This window comes from Nannospalax galili, unplaced genomic scaffold (genome assembly GCF_000622305.1).
Source record: "Nannospalax galili isolate Female #2095 unplaced genomic scaffold, S.galili_v1.0 scaffold1095, whole genome shotgun sequence".
In the NCBI taxonomy this organism is placed as follows: domain Eukaryota; kingdom Metazoa; phylum Chordata; class Mammalia; order Rodentia; family Spalacidae; genus Nannospalax; species Nannospalax galili.
The window spans coordinates 111,867-131,981 of record NW_008336027.1 but is presented as its reverse complement, the minus strand read 5'-3'; the positions used below and the strand labels follow the sequence as shown (position 1 = coordinate 131,981).

At 40.0% G+C, this 20,115-nt stretch overlaps 1 pseudogene; it reads left to right on the top strand.

The window, feature by feature from the left end:
- Positions 1-6,832: 6,832 nt before the first annotated feature.
- On the top strand, positions 6,833-12,207 carry LOC115069968 (annotated as a pseudogene).
- Positions 12,208-20,115: the final 7,908 nt, after the last annotated feature.

Here is a 20,115-nt window from a genome sequence, read left to right as displayed (position 1 = left end):
AAATGCTTTCTATCTTTTACCAACATCGCTTTCTCCGTCTTTACCTCCAGCCTCAGGAAGCTGGTGTCTGCCCTTGTGGGTCTATCCACGTTATTTTAAGATTCCACATTAGTTTTTCTATGCCTGGCTTGTTTCACTAAGTGTCCTTTTTTAGGGCTTCCATTGTGATATGTATACCACATTGTCTACCCATTCATCTCTTGACAGGCATTTAGGTTAGCTGCATATCTTTGCTACTGTGAACAATGGTGAGGTGACTGTGGGAGTGCAGATACCTCCATGACATACTGATTTCATTTCTTCTCATATATACCCAGAAGCAAGATTGCAGGATCACAGAATAGTTCTCGTTTCGATTTCCTCAGCACCCTCCATACTGTCTTCTGTAATAGCTCTATTGTTAGCTGCCTTCCCACACACAGTATACAAATTCCCTTTTCTCAATATACTCACCAAATTTTATCTTATATATATATTTTTTTGAAGAAGCATTTCATTACAGCTTTAACATACTCAATAACAGTTTCCAGAGCAAAGATACATCTCTTTCAAATGTGGCTATAAAATTTTTAGGTAGGTTCACTGTTGAATTAATACAGTTATACAATACTGAACTCAGTATAAACCCTGTAAGACCTAAAATTGAATGAGTTTTTAACCTTTAAAAAAGGTCTCTATTTCATTTTAAAATGTACTGTTTCTTACAGAAAGACATACTGGTTTTGCCAATAACACTGTGATGTTGGTGCATGCCTTTCTTACATGTGTGAGATGGTGTCTCACAATGGTTGTATTGCATTTTCTTAATGACTGATGATGCTGAGCACTTTTCCATGTGCTTGGTCTTTTGTAGATCTTCCTTTGATAAATGTGTATTTCAGGAACTTTATCCATTTTCTACTTGGATTCCTTGTTGTTGATTTCATTCATATTTTCAGGTTCTTGAGACAGCTTTTGGTAGGGGAGGGGCTCTATTTTTATTTTATAGGTATGTTGTGTTACATGCTAGTATGCAAGGGCACCCATGTCATGCAATGCCCGCAGAGGCCAGAAGAGAGCATCAGATCCCCTGGAACTGGAGTTATGGGTGGTTGTTAGCCACCATCTGGGTGCTGGAATTCAAACCTGAGTCTTTTGCAAGAACAATCAATACTCTGAGCCATATCTCCAGCACCTGAGACAGAGTCTGTTAATGTAGCTCATGCTAGGCCGGGAACTATGTAGCTCAGGTTAACATCAGACTAGCCACCTTTGTGCCCTGAGCACATTCTAGATGTGTGGCACCATGCCCAGCAGAATTCTTTATTTTCTTGCTACTGAGTTATTTGAGGTCCTGATATATTTGGGGTATCATCCCTTTACCAAAAATATGGTTTCCAAATAATTTCTCTTATTCCTTAGGTTGTCTCTTCACTCTATTAACTCATTTGCTTACAGAAACTTCTTAATTTGGTACAATCCCATTTGTTTCTATTTTGTTTTCTGTGTTTTTGAGGCTGTTTCAGAAAAAAACAAATCTTATGAAAGCTTACATCAACAAGCTTTCTCCCTATTTCTTCTAGTAGCTTTTTAGGTTTTGGTCTTTAAGTCTTTAGTCTGTTTTGAGTTCATCTTTGTGTATGGGTGAGATAAGGATCCACTTTTATTTCTCTGCATGTGGCCCTCCAGTTTTGTAAATGCTGCTTATTGAAGAGACGATCTTTTTCTTTGTTGCATATTTGGGGCACACTTGCTGAAGGCCGGGTAGCTGTGTCACTTTATCTCCCGGACTTTGTATTCTGTTCCACTGGTCCGTATAACTGTTTCATTTGCACAGCATTTAAGTAGACTTTGAAGTAAGTAGTGTGAGATCTCCAAGTTTGTTCTTTTTATTCAAGATTGCTTTGGCTTTTAGGGTATTTGGTGATTTCATATAAATTTTAAGACTATTTTTCTGTTTCTGTAAAAAGCATTATTAGAATTTTGAGAGGATTTCTATTAACCTCCAAATCATTTAGAGAAGTATGGAAATTTTATGATAATTTTCAATACATAAACATTTATTATTCCTTTTATTTGTGTCTTCTTCAATTTCTTTCATCAGTGTTTTATATTTTTCATGTACAGATCTTTCACCACTATAGATACATTTACTCCATAGTACTTTATGTATGAGTTTAGGCAAGATTGTTTTCTTCTTTTTCTGCTAGTTATATAGGAGTTTTTAATGCGGTGTTCCCTGAATTGCTGCACCACGTCCTCAGCTGGACCTGGCAGAAAGAACTACCATGTGGCCTCATCATAGTACAGTCTCCAATGCTGCAGCTCTTTGGATTGACTCCTCCATCCCATCTCTGCTCAAGGAAGGCTCGGGATCAGAAAAAAAGCAGCGTTCTTCTCTTCCCTTGGCCATTTTTAAAGAATATTCTATTATCTTTATTTTATGTGTATGAGTGTATTGCCTGCATGTAGGTAGGTGCACCCATGTTGTGCAGTGCCCACGGAGGACAGAAGAGGGAGTCGGTTCCCCCAGAACTGGAGTTATAGACAGTTGTTACCCAGCATGTGGGTGCTGGGAATTGAACCCGGGTCCTCTGCAAGGGAAGGCAGTGCTCTTAACTGCTGAGCCATTTCTCCAGCCCCTCCCTTATTTTTTGTCAAGTCAGCATGACTATTGGCTAAGAAGTTAGATGTAGCTTTTGGTTTCCAAACAGCTTTAACATATTAATTAATGCTGGTCTTTGACAATCTGATCCTATAGAAAGTCAAGACATTCAAAAATTAATATTACATTCACCAAAAAGATACAATATTGCTATGAGGGGCCTGGTCCTGAGAGAAAATTCCTCCAGGCCCTGAACCAACTGCTATTATTTTCTGTTTCCTCTCATGCCAACAGGTGAAGGTCTTTGAAGCTCTGCAGTGGGACTTCCTGGAGAAAGAGAGGGTGTGAGGCAGTGGTAGTCTGCTCATGGAAAAGTCTTTCCTCATCCTATTTTAAGCAGTGCAACCTACAAACTGAAAAGAAGTATATATGTACACAGTCTGACAGTTTGAGAACTCTACTTTCTTCCTCATCATTAGCATTATTGTAAAGAACATGAGCTTTGAAGTCAGGTGTCCAGCATTCAGATCATTACTTCATCACATGTTATGTATGAACTTAAGTTTGTTCATCTGTAACATTACATCCTCTATAGGGTATGGGCGACAGTGGCAATTCATGAGCCATGGATGCAGTGACTAACATACAGTCACCAAGAGGGTGCTCTTTTTTGAACCATGATTTTTCTTTCCAGGCAGTAGAGAGGCTTAGGCTCTAGTGGGGAGGCAGAGCTGTCCCCTAAAATCAATAATGACTTGAGGTGGCATGTTTGCTTCGACTTTAGTCCTATTGGAATTCTGTAACCTTGGACTAAAATGGTTCTCAAATACAGTCTTTCTGAAGGGCAAAGTTAAGAGGTGCTCCACACCCTATTTTGTCCTCATGAATAAGGTGGGGACCTCAAAAATAGAATAAAGCTGCTGCTCTGGGGTTGTGAGAATTTCAACTCGTAAGTCTTCTCATGGAGTGATGACGGTTCATCTGATCCTGCACCCTTTTCTTCTGAAGCCTATGCCAGGAGGAGGCAACTTGTGCCCCCCCACTTTGCCTGAGTACTCATTTACAGTTGTACCATCTTCATGCTGAGCCATTTCTCCTCATGCTTCATGAGGATGATGCCTTTTACAGATGCATTGCCCACTTTATAAACACACAGAGAGCTCTGGTCTCCACAACACTCAGAAATCTAAAGCATTAGACAAACCCTTTAATGGCAACTAGAATTTCTGTCAGGCCTAGTCAGTCCTCCGCAGTACTTCAAGCACTTTTTTCTCTGATCAACTCTGTGCTTGGTGATGTTATGCCATTCTGAGGGTGAGAAAACTGAGGCACAGAGAAATGAGAATCAAAGCTAGTAGAGGGAGGACAGAAAAGTGAACATGGGAATGTAGGCTTCCCATTCTAGAACACAGCCTGCAGACCCTGTGTTGGGCAGCCACCAGCACTGCCTTCTGGGAATCATGCCTTGGATTAGGGCTGAAACTTCTGACTTCTTCCTGTTGCTCTTTTCTTTTTTCTTTTTCTTTTTCTTTTTTTTTTTTAAGATAGGGACTCACATTGTAGCCCATCCTGGTGTAGAACATACTATACAGCCCAGGCTACTCTAATATTTAAAACAATCCTCCTGCCTCAGCTTCCTCCCGAGTTCTGGGATTACAGGCATGAGCCACCATGCCTGATTTCTAAATACCGGGCCATAACAGAATGGTGGATGCCCCTCTATAATTAAGTTCCTGATAGCAGGGTCCATTTGTGGTACTTTTTCTTGCACTCTGGTGGCTGGCCACAGAGGAAACCAGGTGCTACAGAGACCATGAAGAATATACAAGTAAACCAGGGCACAGATTTGTAAGAGCAGCTAAGAATGGTCAAGTGTGTCTAAAATTCCTCAGCCTCAGCCTAGCCTTGAGATGACTGCAGCCTCAGGAGATACCCCAAGTCCAGACACCTAGCTAAGCACGTTTGCATCCTGGACCCCAGAAACTATGAGTTAATGTTTGTTTTATTGTAACTTGTTATGTACCAATAGTACAGTCATTAGGACATAATATCAGGTTTTCATTAGTTTTAAAACAACATAAGATATCACAATTGCCTTTCTTAATGAAGCCTGTAGTTAGGGCACCTAGCTATTTGTGTTGTCTGTATTGACTTCTCACAGTCTTTCTGCCTTCCTTTCAAGACAGTCCCAAGCCTTGGGAGAAGTATGGTATAAGTGTCTCATTTAGAGCTGAGCACTCCACAGTCTCTTATTTTCTGTACATTGACCATTGTGGATCTCTGTGTAACTGCCATTTACTGCAAAAAGAAGTTTCTCTAATGAGGGGTGAGAGATGTGTTGATCTATGGGTATAAGTCATTAGCAGTTGGTTTAATGTTATATCCATTTAGCAGAATAGTAGTAGATTCTCCCTGATGACCTGTGATCTATCTAGCCACAGGTTCTTGGCCCTGAAAATGGTACCAGTAATAGGCTCCCATCTTGTGAAGTGAGCCTTAAATCCAATCAGAAAATGGTTACTCCCATAGCATTAATGCCACCATGGCAACCAGTAGGCATGTCTTGCCAGGCCAGTAGTTATTGTAGCTCACAGGGTTCACAGCTAGGTAAGGTCGATGATTACTTTTGTTCTCGGGGAGCATGCATAGCACCTTCAAGTACCGTGAAAGCTAGCCAGTAGAGATGAAGCTTCCAGTCAGTACCAGCTTGATTTCTCCATGTTCTACAACTAAAGTATGTAGTGACTTCAGTAACAGGTCTTACTTACTGTGAACTTCCAGAGGGTGATCAAGAGGAATGGCAATAGCCAGTGATGTTTGGGAGGGTCTATAGGGTACCCCATGGCCAGTAACTCCCTGCAATGTGCTTTTTATTTGCTAGCCTGTCATGTCTGGTAGGGCCATTGTGTCCTCCCTCCCTCCACCTACTCCCTGCCGTCCTCTATTATAGGGTAGTTCTGTTTAAACTTTTATACATGTATATAATTTAGGAAGCTTCTGCAGTAACAGATTTCCACATGACCTTTTCAAAAGGCCTTTAGTGTTCGTCTTCCCTCTCCATGCTCCCTCCTCTACCCTGCACTCCCATCCTCAACCTTTTAACCAGTCACAATGTCCTTAAGTGACATTTGGATTCAAAGGCTTCTGATTTACCAAAAATACAGCAATTACACCATTTCTCTAGAGATAACAAAGTTGAACACTCTGTAAGCTACTATGGATTCTCTAGATCTTTTGCCAAAGTTTCAAAAACCATGAGACAGCATTGGAAGACATCCAGACAGTTTTGAGTTTGGGGCACTGGGGCTCCAGGGTTGTTTTTCAGGATTTCTATGGTAAGCAAAGGTTGATAAGGGCTAAAAGAATGTTGATGAATAAAGCAAACATTCAAAACAAAACAACTCTTGGTATTTTGTAAGTGGGTAGTTAGATAAAAGGCAATTACCATGTCCCTGAAAGAGGCTAGCCTCCAAAGAACAAATGCAGGTCTGACTGCTGTTGGAGGGTGCCATCTTCATTCACCCTGTCAAGAATATCACCTGTCTGCCCTTTGAAATGCCTAATATAGGATGCAGTCTTTTCATTTTGCAATTGAAATGTTTACTACCCACTTCACCCCCTAAAGAATATCATAGTAATTTAAATCTACTTTGAGTTATATATGGAGTTAACATTAAATCCTTCTGCATTTTTAACCATTTAGATTAGACTGGACTGTGAATGTCTTGCAGTCAGAGACTGAGTCTTTCAGTCTCTATGAATCACTAGTAGTACCGAGGCTCGTGTGTCCTGAGCCCTCACAGCCTTCAACTCTTTCCTGAACAGAAGGTGAGCACCATAAAATGAGGATTGGATATCAAAGGAAACACATTCCATTTTCTTCCATAATTCCAAAAGTCAGGTTAAAATAATATGGAATTAGTTGAGCTGCCCAATGTGGGTTGTTGCGGCTTCATGAATGCCAGAGGTTCTGGGTGTTAGACTGATGTTGTCAGTTAACTTCTAAAGGCCTAAAGGCCCTCTTACTGTCATATAAACCAAAGTCCCAGGAGAGACTGAGATTTTTTTCTGATATCCCTACTTACCCAGAAGGACCCTGGAGATAGATAGATATATGTTATATAGATGTTGTATATATATATAGATATATATATATATATATATATGTTGGCAGACAGATAGATAGATATAGAAAGTAGTTTGACAGAGGAAACTATTTAATGTAACAACAATAGTAGGTTTCCCGCAATGACTGTGATCTCAGTAATGAGCTATTGTCCAGGTCTACAGTACTAGGCATAAAATCAACCCTGTGGAGTAGGTCTCAGGTTAATCAGAAAATGGTTAATTGTCCCCATAATCATCATGCCACTATTTCACCAGTGGGTGCATCTTGCTGGGTAGGTCAGTATTACAGAATGCAGGGTCCAGCACTGGATTAGACCATTGATGTTTTTGACTTCCCAGCAGTTTGATAGATAGATGATAGATGATAGATAGATGATAGATAGATAGATAGATGATAGATAGATAGCCCTACCCATGCTGCATATTCGCTTCCCACAACCTATGTATCTTACTTTGTACCCTTTGGCCCACATCCCCCATCCCCCTCACCTTGGCCTCTGGTTCTCACCTTCTCTCTGCTTCAGGGTTTGACTTTTTTGGTGTCACTGTAACTCACACAGGTCTTGTCTTCCTCAATCTGCCTGACTTCACATAGCATACTATCCTTCAGTTCATTCAGATCTCACACACAGCAGAATTTCCTTCTTTTAGTGGCTGAACGATAATCTGTTGAGTATATGGAGCACGTTTCCTTAGTCAGCCACCAGTGGTCTCTTAGGCAGTCTCCATGCCTTGGCTATGATGAATAATACTGCAGAGAATGTGGGAGTGCAGATGTCTTTGGATATTAGTTCTCATTCCCTTGGGATATATGCCCAGAAGTAGGATTTCTGAGTCATATAATGCTCATATTTTTAAGTTTTGAAGAAGTTCTATGGGGCTGAAGAGATACCTCAGCGGTTAGGAACCCTGGCTGTTTTTGCAGAGGACCCAGGTTCAGTTCCCAACACTTATGTGACTGCTAACAACCATCCATAACTCCATTTCCAGGGGATCCAACATCCTCTTCTGACCTCCACAGGCATTGCACATGTGAGTGCACATGCAGGCAAGACACTCAGAAACATAAAATAAATCAATTGAAACAATTTTAATTTATATAAAAAAAGAATTCCTGGGCTGTTGACATCATGGCTCTGGCCCTTTCTCTTCACATCAGTGATGCACAAGGGCTCTTTTCTCCATGTGTTCTCCAGTGTTTATAATCTCTTAGCATTTTATCAAAAATGATCCTTACATGCATGAGGTAATATCTCACTGCAATTTGAGATACATTTCTCTGATGATTTGTGGTGCCGGGCAGTATTTCAAATACCCATTGATAATTTGTAGATCTTCTTTCGACCAATGTCTAGTCAGATACTTTGCTCAGTTTTAAGGGGTTTTGTTTTGTTTCTTCAGGTTTTAAAAATATTTTATCACTTTTATTTTATGCGTGTGAGTGTTTTGCCTGCATGTATGTAAGTGCACCACATACATGGTGCAGTTACATACAAGTGCCCGCAGAAGCCAGAAGAGAGTGTCAGATTCCCTTGGAACTGGAGTTACAGATGGTTGTTAGCCACCATGTGGATTCTGGGACTCAAACCCAGGTCCTTTGGAAGAACAGCAAGTGTTCTTAACCACTGAGCCATCTCTCCAGCCCCTGTTTCTTTGGGTTTTTTTTTTTTTGGTATTGAGTACTGTCAATTCTGATATATGTTTATTTTCATTCATTATCAAATATGTGCTTTGTAAATATTTCCCCTACTCTGTAGGCTACTGGTCTAGTTTCATTCTGTTGCTATGATAAGTAACCCTAACAAAACAACTTAGGGATCTGGAGAGACAGCTCAGCAGCTAAGAGCCCTTGCTTTTTTTTTGTTTTTTTTTGGGGGGGGGTGTCCATTTTGTTTGTTCTTTAGTTTGTGTGTGTGTGTGTTCTGTTTTTTTTTAGTTTTTAATAGCTTTATTGAAGTATGATATATGTATGATAAGATACATAAAAAATGTGGGACTTAGTAAGTTTTGATATAAGCAAATCAACATAAAACTCACTATATGGTAATGAAAAAAAATTAGCCCCAGGAGTATCCTCAGTTGCCTGTATAATAGCCTCATTGGCTTCTGTCTGTTCCCTCTATAATTATGGATTTATTTCCCCTTACACTTCTATTAGTTTTAGCTTCATTTTTTAGAAATTTTTAATTGAATTTTTGCAAATTTCATAAAATATATTTTGATCATATTTATATCCCCTCCTATATCTGCACCCCTTCTGGAACCCCCACCAAAATTTTATACTCATATATAGTATTAAATATAGTATGTATACATAGTGTTAATGTATATAGTATTAGAGTATTCAAGTATAATATTATACACACACAGAAAGAGAGAGAGAGAGAGAGAGAGATTAATGTCCCCAGAAACCCTTTGGTGTTTGTTTATCCACTGCACCTAGGTCAACCTACTAAGAGTCTCACCCCTAAAAGTAACTGAATCTTCACTTCCCAGCAGTTATCAGTTGCCAATAGTTTGTCAGGTAGGACTGAGGTTTCTTACCATGTCTATCCTGGGATTTTATCTGGTTTGAGCTTGCATGGGACTTGTCTATGCTTTCACCATGCTATGAGTTCATATGACTAACTGACCAGCTGTCTGGAAAATTGTTTCCTTGAGGTCATCCATCTCCTCTGGCTCTTACAATATTTCCACCACCTCTTCCACAATGATCCCCGAGCCTTGGGAAGCAGAAGTTTAATACAGGTGTCCCATTCAAGGAGAAGCAGTCTGCAGACTCTTATTCTCTGCATGTTGGCCAGTTGTGGTTCTCTTTGTTAATCACCATCTGTTGTATAAGGGTGCTTCTCCACTGATAGTTGAAAGATTCATTAATCAAGGCAGTTCTGGGAAATCTGGGGGTCCACAAGTGCCCTAACAGAGCCGAGATGACCAATACAAGAGATATGGGACAGGGCACGCTATTTGGTACTCTTACATAGGAGCCAAGTTTGGTTCCCAGAACCCATGCTGGGAGGCTCACAACCACCTTTAACTCCAGCTTCAGGGATCCCACACCCTCTTCTGTCCCAAATAGATATCCAGATACACATTAGCATATTCACACTCAGACACACACACATACACATAAATAAAAATTTTTGAAATCTTTACAAAATTTCAAAAGCAACTTAGAAGAGAAAGGGTTTGTCTTAGTGTTGGGGAACCCTGCTGTTAGGGTTGTAGTTCTCCATGCCTGGATAGCCCTGAGGGGCTCAGTGCAAAATGGAAGGACTCCCCTTTTCAGCAGGGGGCCTCCTGCTCTCTTCCTGGCTCACCTGGAAAGTGCCACCAAGCATGGATGCCTGACCTTATCTGGAACATGACCTTTGGCATAGTTACCTGGAGTGAAAACTACCCCCAGGTTTTTTCTATATGATAATCAGGCATTGCCTGATAGTCTGGAAGATAGGAGCCCACTACCACATGTAAATAAAGCATACTATGAGCACCTATCAACTGAGGCTTTCGCTACTGCCTCCACACTATAAATTCTCTAGTTCTCCCACTGAATAAACGGAGCTGTTTCACTGTGTCTGGAGTTGTATCACTGCTGTTTCACTGAGCCTGGGATCAGCTTCCCTGGAAGGGCTTTCTTCCGTCAGTGCTCACTGGCCGTCCTGACCCTGTTCATTGCTTCTGCTCTCCCTGCCCTCGTGGGCCGGTGGCCAATGACCCACGAAGAGAGGGAGAGACCCCCGCATCTTAGCACATAATTATAGATTACAGTCCCTCATGTGTAGAAATCAAAGTGGCAGGAACTTAAAACCATGAGTTACATCACATCCTTAGTCAAGAGCAGAGAGAAGAGAACACATGCATGTTCACCAGCTCAGAGCTTGGCTAACTTTCTCTACTATTATATAGTCTAGGGCTATGTGCCTAGGGAATGATGTTGCCCACAATGGGCTGGGTCTTCCTACATCAACTGACAAGTCAATCCCCACAGACATGCCCTCAGGCCAAACTATCTAAGACTTCTCCTGAGGGATTCTAGATTGTCTCAAGTTGACAGTTAAAACTAACCACCATACCCACAATTAGCCAATATGCAGAGAACAAGAGGCCACAGAGTACTTATCCCTGAACAGGACAGCTGTTTCAAACCTCTGCCTCTCAAAGCTCAAGAATCATTGTAGAAGAGGAGGTGGAAAGATTGTAAGAGCCAGAGGTAGTGGATGACCACAAGAAAACAGTCTTCCTGACAGCTGGTCAGTTACTAGTATGAACTCACAGCAATGGTGACAGCAATGCAAGCTCAAACCTGACAAAATCTCAGCATACATGGGGAAATATGTAAGAAATACCAACCCAACCTAGGGAACCTATGGCAATTGATGACTGCTGGACAGTGTCTTACAGGGATGGGACTCTTGGTGTGCCCAGTGGATGGATCTGCACTGAAGGACATTAGGGGACACAAATCATACTCTACAGGTTTTATATATTCAAATATATGTAAATACATATGTTTACATATACATATATATATATGAGCATTCATTAAATTGGGCAGGAAGTCATCAAACTATTGTGCAAAAAAATTACAAAAATTCAATTTAAAAAAGCTTTAAAAAGACATAGAAATAAAAAATAATAAATAAAAATATTTTTAAAACATCCATGCCAAGGAGCTCTCCCCATTTTCATCTAGTTTTAAGCTTCAAGCCTTGCACTTAAGTGTCTAATGCATTTTAAGCTGGTTTCTATACAATTTCTTTCAATCATGGATATCCAGTTTTCCTGACATCATTTGTTGAAGAGACTTTCCTTTCCCCACTGTGTATTCTTAGCACTCTTTGTGAAATTAGTTAACCACATATACAGAGGTTTATTTCTGCACTCTTTATTCTTTTCCATTGTTCTGTGGGCTTTCATCCCCAATACCAAGCACTTCTGATTGTTCCAGCTTTGTGATACAGTTAGAAATAAAGAAAATAAACTGGTTTGTGCAGGCCACCTGCCTGAAAAATCACACCATGATAGTCGAACATTTTTGGTTAATTCCAGAGATTCTAGGTCTTCACAGAATTTGAGATTGAAAGTAGCTTTGACTTTCTGGAGAAAGAGAAGTATAAGTGAGCTTGTAGTTATTTGGTGAGGATCAAAGATCTTGGAGTTGTGGTAGATTACCTCCCCATTTCAAACACTCGTTTACAGGAGGAAAAGGAATATATCGCACCTGGCTGCTGTGTGGACTTACTGCCTCTTGTAAAGTCATTACTTAAAAGTAAATTTGAAGAATATGTAATAGCTTAAACTGACTTCAAGAAATAATAAAAAGGTGGTGGTCAGAACTCTCATCTAAATCAGAAATAAGTGATGGACATACTGAAGTTTTAAAATGATAATTAAATGGATTATGGGAACAGAAAATTCATCTTACTTTGGTTCCAGGATATACTGATAATATAGTGAAGGATGTAGATGCCTACTCATTACAGTTGTGTTGAAAGATGTCATCTTCTAAAGAGTATTTGGTTATTCAAATACTGGATCTGTGATTTCCAAACGGCAGTTTCTCCTGAGAACTGTGAACTCTGGATGAAATCAAACAATTTTTTTTTCTTTTAAAAAGTCACATAATAAAACCACTAATGAAATCCTAACAATCTACTTCGTATTGAAGTATAAAAACGTGCAGCAAAAGCAGCTTCAACTTCAGTGAGGTGAAAGTGCACTACAGAGACTGTTGGCCTTTGCTGCATGCAGAATTTGTCTACTATGTAGCATGGTTTAAGAAGTACCGGGTCTTAACGCAATCCTGCACAAGAATATGCTATATATGTCTGTAAAGAAATAAGATGGGACCTGTTGCTAGGAACTACAAAGACCAATCATCATCAATGTTTGTTGTGTTTTATAAAGAAACACTTAAATGTGTACAGCTATTTTCTTCTGTTGAAAGACTTTCAAAATTTAAAACATCATAGTAAATAATAAATATTAGATTTTTTGTTCACACTGGTACTATGTATTCAAAATGCCTTAATTATTCATAAACCATATTGTGTTGTAGTACAATCTCTTTTTTAAAAAAAATTAAAGCAACCATGCTTCTGGCTTGATAAAATTATGGAATTGAATCAGGGGGTTACATTCATGTAGAATTTTGCTGTCGAAATATATTCCACACCATTTTTTAAACTTAAGAATGTTGTTAGTATCTCTGATTTGTTTGTGGTGTTTTTTGTTTGGCTAGACACTTCATATTATGTTTGTATGTATGTGTCATCCTTATATAAGGAAAAAAAAGGTGGGGACTGGAGAGGTGGCTCCGGTGTTAAGAGCACTGGTTGCTCTTACAGAAGACCCCGGTTCTATTCCCAGCACCCAAGGTGGCTAACCACCATCTGTAACTCTAGTTACAGGGAACCCAACACCTTTTCTGACCTTCTTGGGCATTGCATGGCATGGGTGCACCTACCTACATGCAGGCAATATACTCATACACAGGAAACAAAAATAATTTAAAAAAAAATTTTAAAGAAAAAAGATGATAGGTATTTGTGTGAATGTTTAACTGGAAATGTCCATGAAGTTGGATAATTTATATTCACTTTTTATTGTATATAGATTCATATATATAGATTCATGTATATAGATTCAATATAGATTTTTCATTTTTGTAACATTTAAACTCATTTGAATAAATTTAGTAAATATTTTTTAAAAGGTTATTGGGATTTTGAAAGGCACTGCACTGAATGTGTTGGATAATGTGGTCATTTTGACAATATTAATTCTTCCAATCTACATACCTGGACTGTTCAAGTCTGTTTCAGTTTTTTTCATCTGTGTCTTACAGTGTGAGTGTTGAATCTTTTATCTCCTTAGATAAATTTACTCCTATTTTATTCTTTCTGATGTTATTGTAAATTGAATAACTTCTTTCAAAGAGTTCATTGTTAGTATAGAAACACAAATAATTTTTCCTTCCTGTGATATAACTTACAAACATCTTGCTGTGTTTAGTAATTCCATCAATAGACCAAGTTTCCTTGACAAATACTCTTTAGCAATAAGCTGAAGAAACAACTCTGCCGATTTTCCTCCTTTACCTCTTGTCAAGAAGGAACTTAATTTTTATTCATTCAGAGTGCAGCACCAGAGACCATTTCAGTCAATTATTTTGTGATGACAGCTTAACAGGTGTAACTGCCTCTCAAAGTCAGTCAGAAGTGTTCTTACCGGTGTTGCCCATAGCAGCCATCCGGTCACTATGCTCCCTGGTAGTGAACTTTTTTGGGGAGAGATCAATTACATTGGTGTTAGGGTTTGAATAGGAAATATTCCCATAAGCTCCTTTGTTAAATGCTTGTTCCCCAGCTGCTAGTACTGTTTTAGGAGGAAATGGAAACTTTAGGCCTTGGGGAGAGCTGGAGTAAGTAGGTCACTGATGCATGTTGTTGAGGTTATACATGGTCCCCTGCCCTTCCCCTCTCTTCTTATCTACCATGCAGTTGGCAGCTTCTACTATACGCTGCCATTATATCCTGGCTCTATGCTGGTCCAGAGTCAGTGAAGCCAGAAAGTGTGAATAGAAACCTCTGAAACCATGAGGCAAAATAACTCCTTGTTTATGTCAGGTATTTTGTCCCCATAGCAAAAAGTCCAACCTAGTTGGTCCTATTGTATTCTCCGCAGTTTTGGAACTCTTTGCATCAGTGCCGTTTTGGCTATGCAGGCTCTCAGCATTTGTGATGGTATTCAGAGAAAAGATGCTAAGAGATAACACACTGAATGAATTAGAGACGATAAAGCTCCATTAAATTCATACTTAGAATTTAATAATTCAGGCATAATAACCAGTGTGTCTCCAAGAGTAGGGGGTTTTCTGTCCACATCTTTGAATGTCACCAAAACCTGACCAGAACATCTATAAAGTATGCCCCCAACTTAATCTCCACTTCCAACAAATTACTTTTTTTCTAGTTGCTTGTTAGTGTAGCCACTTCATTTAGGAGACAAGAATGATAATAGGCTAAGTCAAGCTGTTTCATGCATACCTAAAGGAAGACTTAGCACTGGCTAGTTGAGATAGGAAAATGCTGCTGCCATAGATTTTGGGCCCCCCTGTCTACTAGGCCTGAGCATATTGGCTCAGGTCTCATGATGGCACACTTTCTTTAGGAAGAAATGAAATAGACCTCAGCTATTGCTAGCCCCTTGGCGGTCTCAGTCCTACTCCCATACCAAAGAGCTGTTCAAATATTCCTGAAAAGAATTTGGGAAAATAGGAATTTCTGAATTTTGTTGTATTTCAGTGTTTCCTGCGGCCACTCACAGATAAGCAACCAAGACCCCTCCCCCCAAAAAAATTAACAAACTTTTAGTTTACTTTGATTCAGATTCTGCTGGAAAGGATCAATGCTTTTGCTCATGCTTGTGTATTTAAACACTGGGTCTCCAGCTGAAAGTGCTGTTTGGGGAGATTGAGGAAACTTCCAGAGGCCAGCAAACTGGAAGAAGCAAGTCACTAGCAAGCAGGCTTTGAGGGTTGTAATGTGCCCCTCCCTTCTGACATGTAGCTGCTACAAGCTCCCAGTCCTGTAGACCTGGCCACTGCAGCTACCACAGATGCTTTGCTTTACTTTCGGTGAGAAACTGTATCTCTCTGAACCATGAACCTCTTGAGTTCTATCTCAGGTACTCTGTCTCAGAGATGAGGAAAGTGACACGACTGATCTTCTGGAGTTAGCGCTTGTGAAAATCGTTGTTGTAAAGGAGCAAGCAGAACTCCTGAAGTTCTCCATCTTCCTGCATGGCTCTGTGAGTGCTCCCTTTGTGTGTGCTGCTGCCACTCTGCCACAGGAGTCTCTCTCGAAGTTATGACTTTTGAAGCCAGGTGTGGTGGTGCACGCCTTTAATCCCAGCACTCGGGAGTCAGAGGCAGGGGGGGCTCTGTGAGGTTAAGGGCCGCCTGGGCTTCTTAGAGAGGTCTAGGGAAACTCAAAAAGAAAAAAAAAAAAAAAAAGCAAAATAGACTTTTGCTTATTGTTCTAGCAATAGAAATACCATTCATAACAGTTTCTTTAATAGAATATGTTGTGAATTTGTAATCATAAGTAAACTTTCAGAGCACATTAGGGACTGTAGAGAGCTAAATTAAAAAGGTCATACATCCTGATGCTTTTACTTGGCAATGATCTTTCTTAGAAGTGGTTTGGCCTACTTATAAAAGGAGAGATCTAAAAGGTGGCAAATACCACAAATTTGTCCTCTGGCCATAGAAAACATTACAGTGAAAGAGTTATGTCAGCAGTCATCAAGCAAAAGCCTCATTATAAATAGAAAATAGGTCTAGCACCTCAGGAGGCTGAACGTTTCTGAAATTTCCTTAATACAAAGTAGAGAACAAATGGAACTCCTTCACGGGCAGAGGACTCTGTCCAGTTCCCACCAGCCTGTGTTCCACATGTCATCCTGTGACATTGTTGTTCTGGCCTGCCTCTCTGTGTCCAAAAGCTGTCAGAAGCCTCCCAGTGCAGAGACTCTGTGGGGTTCATTTCATCACGCCTTTGCATTGTGGGCCTGTGTTCTCAGTTCTGTGTGTAACTCTTTCCCAATGTTTTACTAGGATGGGAGATCAATAGAAGCGAAAAGATCTGCTAGTAAAGCAACCAAATAGCACTTGCACTTGGTGGAGCTTGGACTAAGAAGAAACAGTACAAAACGCCTCCGCACAAGTCATTTGTTTATTTGGTCATTGTCTTCACCTGCTTAAGCTCATAATACGGGTCTGAAATGAATTAATAGCCCTGGTGGGCTTACAGTTGAAGGAAATAACAGTTACTTTCTTTGGAATGACTCCAGAAAAGTGATGAACTAAAGTCACTGAAAGCCAGATTTCTTTGACTCCTGATGGTGGCTGATAGTCAGATTTCAATGGCCAAAGTGCTTCTGGGAACCTGCTCCTCTCTTCAGGAATATCCAAATGGCCCTTATCATATACAGTGTCATCCCAAGTGCCAGGTGTAATTGTCACTAAGTTCCCTGATAGTTCCCCTAATCATCTCCTCACTGACATAGTCCAAGAAAGAACATGAAAAAAAGCACTTCCCAGGGCTGGAGATGTGCCTCAGTGTAGAGTCTGACCTAACGTGCAGGGCCCTAGGTTTGACTCCCAGCACAGCAATTAATTGACTAATTAATTAAATAAATTTTAAAACTTTTAGCACCTACTTCCATCCCTGTATTTAAAGACACACACACATTCTGTTCTAGCAGAGTGACAGAGCATCACTCTTTTTCTGGCCAGAGAAACAGAGGTTCCACTTAGATGTCACCCTGGCAAGAGGGGCGAAGGGGAGACTCAGACCCATGGATTCCCTTCAGCCCCTCCCTCATCTCTGCCCTCTCCAAAGGATCAGAGAAGCAGGATTAAAAATACCAAATTGGAAGCTTGAAACGACAAAAAATGATAAATAAAAACCTCACCAGTATCACCTTTCCCATCATCTAAGTGACAACAAACATGACTGAAAAAAAGAAAACAGAGTTGGTGAATCTAGGTCAAGTGGAGGATCATTGTGTTCTTTAACTTTTTCTCAAGGTTAATTTTCTCTTCCATATTCACAAAAGTTGCTCATGATTCTTAAGGCCATTGTTTATTTGATTTACTTTAAATTACTCTAGAACTGTTGACAAATCTATAATTAACTTGACTACTGACTATAGGATAGCTTTAAATGAAAATGGTTCTTTAAAATGGAGGTAGGGATCAGAGATTGTGGATGTATACTTCAACAAAAGTGAGACTTCGAGGAGCTGGAGAGATGGCTCAGCAGTTAAGAGCAGTGGCTGCTCTTGCAGAGGACCTGGTTTTGATTTCCAGCATCCACATGGCAGCTAACAACAGTTCTTAACTCTAATTCCAGGGGATTGGACACCCTCTTCTGACCTCCTCAGGCATCACACAACACAGGTGCAACACAGGTGCTACCTACATGCAGGCTATATACTCATACACATGAAATAAAAACAATAAATAAAGTATTTTAAAAAATGAGAGTTTGAGACTGAAAATGGGTACCTGAGGGACAAAGTGCTTGCCTAACACTAGTGAGACTCTACATCTGATCCCAGCACTATATTCTAGCCACTTCATCATTATCCACTGTTCTGTAAACATTCAGCTGTAGCTCTGGTGAGTCTGAGTGTAAAAGCAGAGTTGTCTGTGCTTTTGGCACTTGTGTGTGGATAAAGAAGAGTAAAGAAATAAAACCGCAGGAGACCCTGATCTTTTTTCAGTTCCGTGATAATCCATTCAGGTCCTGTGGTTGCTGCCTGGGACCTGAACTTCAGGTTAGTTTGAGAGGTAAGCTACCCAGGAAGTCATTCCCAGGGTACACTCCGAGAAGCCAGGCACACCAAAAATAAGAATGGGACAGACTGAAACTAAGGCTGTTTGACTGGAGGATTATCTGAGACTTTGCCACCCCTTTTAACAGCATGTTGTGTTAAAGCGTGGAAGCGAGTTCCTCTCCCTGAAAAGAAGGCGGTCCCATTCAGTAAGATAAAACAGGGAACTCATGAAGCCTATGTTGAGTTTGTTGCTAAGTTACAGGACAAGTTATTAAAAGTTGTTTCCCATGATGATGTCCGGGATATGCTGTTAAAGATGTTGATTTTTAATATAGCTAATGCTGAGTGCCAACAGCTGTTATGCCTTATCAGGGCTGCTCATAGGAGTTAAAATATTGCATTCGAGCTTGTCATGACATTGGCTCCCCTTCTTATAATGCTAAGTTTTCAGCTGCTGCCCTTCAGGGTGAAACAAAAGGAGTAAAATGCTTTAGATGTGAAAAATCAGGGCACTTAAAAAAAAAGTTGTTCAAAAAGTCAGCGAAAGGCTAGTTTTCTGGTAGCCTAACTTCCCCAAGAATATGCCCCAGATGTAAAAGGAAGATATTGGGCTAATCAATTCTGTTCTAAATTTGACAAAGATGGCAGTCGTATTACTAACATAACCAGGAAACTCCCATCTGGGCCAAGCCCTGGGCCCCTGGAAACAAATGTAGAAAAATTAATACTGTGAGCATCAGAACGAGCACTCAGAAAATGTAATCCCTTTAAATGTTTACTTTCTATGTAATCTTATAACTTTGACTTCTCTACCTTTACAAATGCCTACTCCTTTAACTGCTTTAAAAACAAGAGATCAAAAGATTTTATAGAAAGAGATAATAATGAGTAATCTTCCCTCGAAATTCAGCTTTTTAGTTCTACCTCTCATGAGAGATCGAGATATGGTTTTGTTTAAATGCATAGCCGGCCAAATTGTTGTGTAAGTGATTAAATACTTCTTTTAAGTTTAATGTACTAAAGGACTAGTCCTATTGATGTTGTCCTGCCTTGTGCAAAAGAAAGTCCCCAGAAAGAACTCCTGTGTCCTGGACTGAATTTCCTGAAAGGCTGACCAACTGAGTAGCACCCTGAAGAATTTGGAGAGTCTGTAATGTTGCAGCTTGGGAACCTATTCACAAATCATCTTGGGACATCTTTAAACCCATAAATAACCACACCTTGCCTACCTCTATTTCTGAATTAACATTCTTGTGAATAATAAAATATATTAACTTAGACTACCAGGTCCCACCCATCAAAGAGCTAAGAATGTCATCAGATAGCATCTGAGACCTATAGTAATCTCCCCACCCCCACTCTGCTTTGCCATGACCTGCCTACTGAATGTATCCTCCAATGTATTTGAAAAGTATCTTGGTTTATGACTTCTGTTTGTTCTGTTACTACAAAAATGTAAATGTTACCTTGCTGGAACATGGAATTTGGGGTAACTTGAATCTGATTGTTTGGTTTGTTTTTAGTATTGGTAGATTCTAGGACTTTGAAGGCATTTTGGTTTTTGTTATCTGTTGTGGTTTTGTTTTTGATATGTTTTTATTTAGTTGGCCTTTGTCTCCAGATACTCCTCCAATATCTAAATTTACATTTTTTTCCTGTGATTTCTCCTGGCTTTATTTGCAACCTTGATGCCTTTAACTTAGGAGTATTATGAGCACTTGATGATAAAGGGGCCAAAGACAAGAGTGGAAGTGTCAGGGGGAACTCCCCAGGACTAATAAAGCCCTCATAAGGAAACCCAATAAACCTACCTTGTTCCTGGGTCAGAAAGAACTTTATTGGCTCATCCAGGAAGACACACATAAGGGTTGATCACCCAATGTCTTGAGCACCCTCACGTTTCCATAAGCATGCAGGGTAACTCCAAGACCCAGTGGGAGAAGACGGTCTCAGTGTGAAAGCTGAGAAAGTCCATCCAAAAGCAGCACATAAACCAGATTCAAACACATATTCCCCTGCTGACTTTGAAAGGCAATCTTTCAGGAGAAAATTAA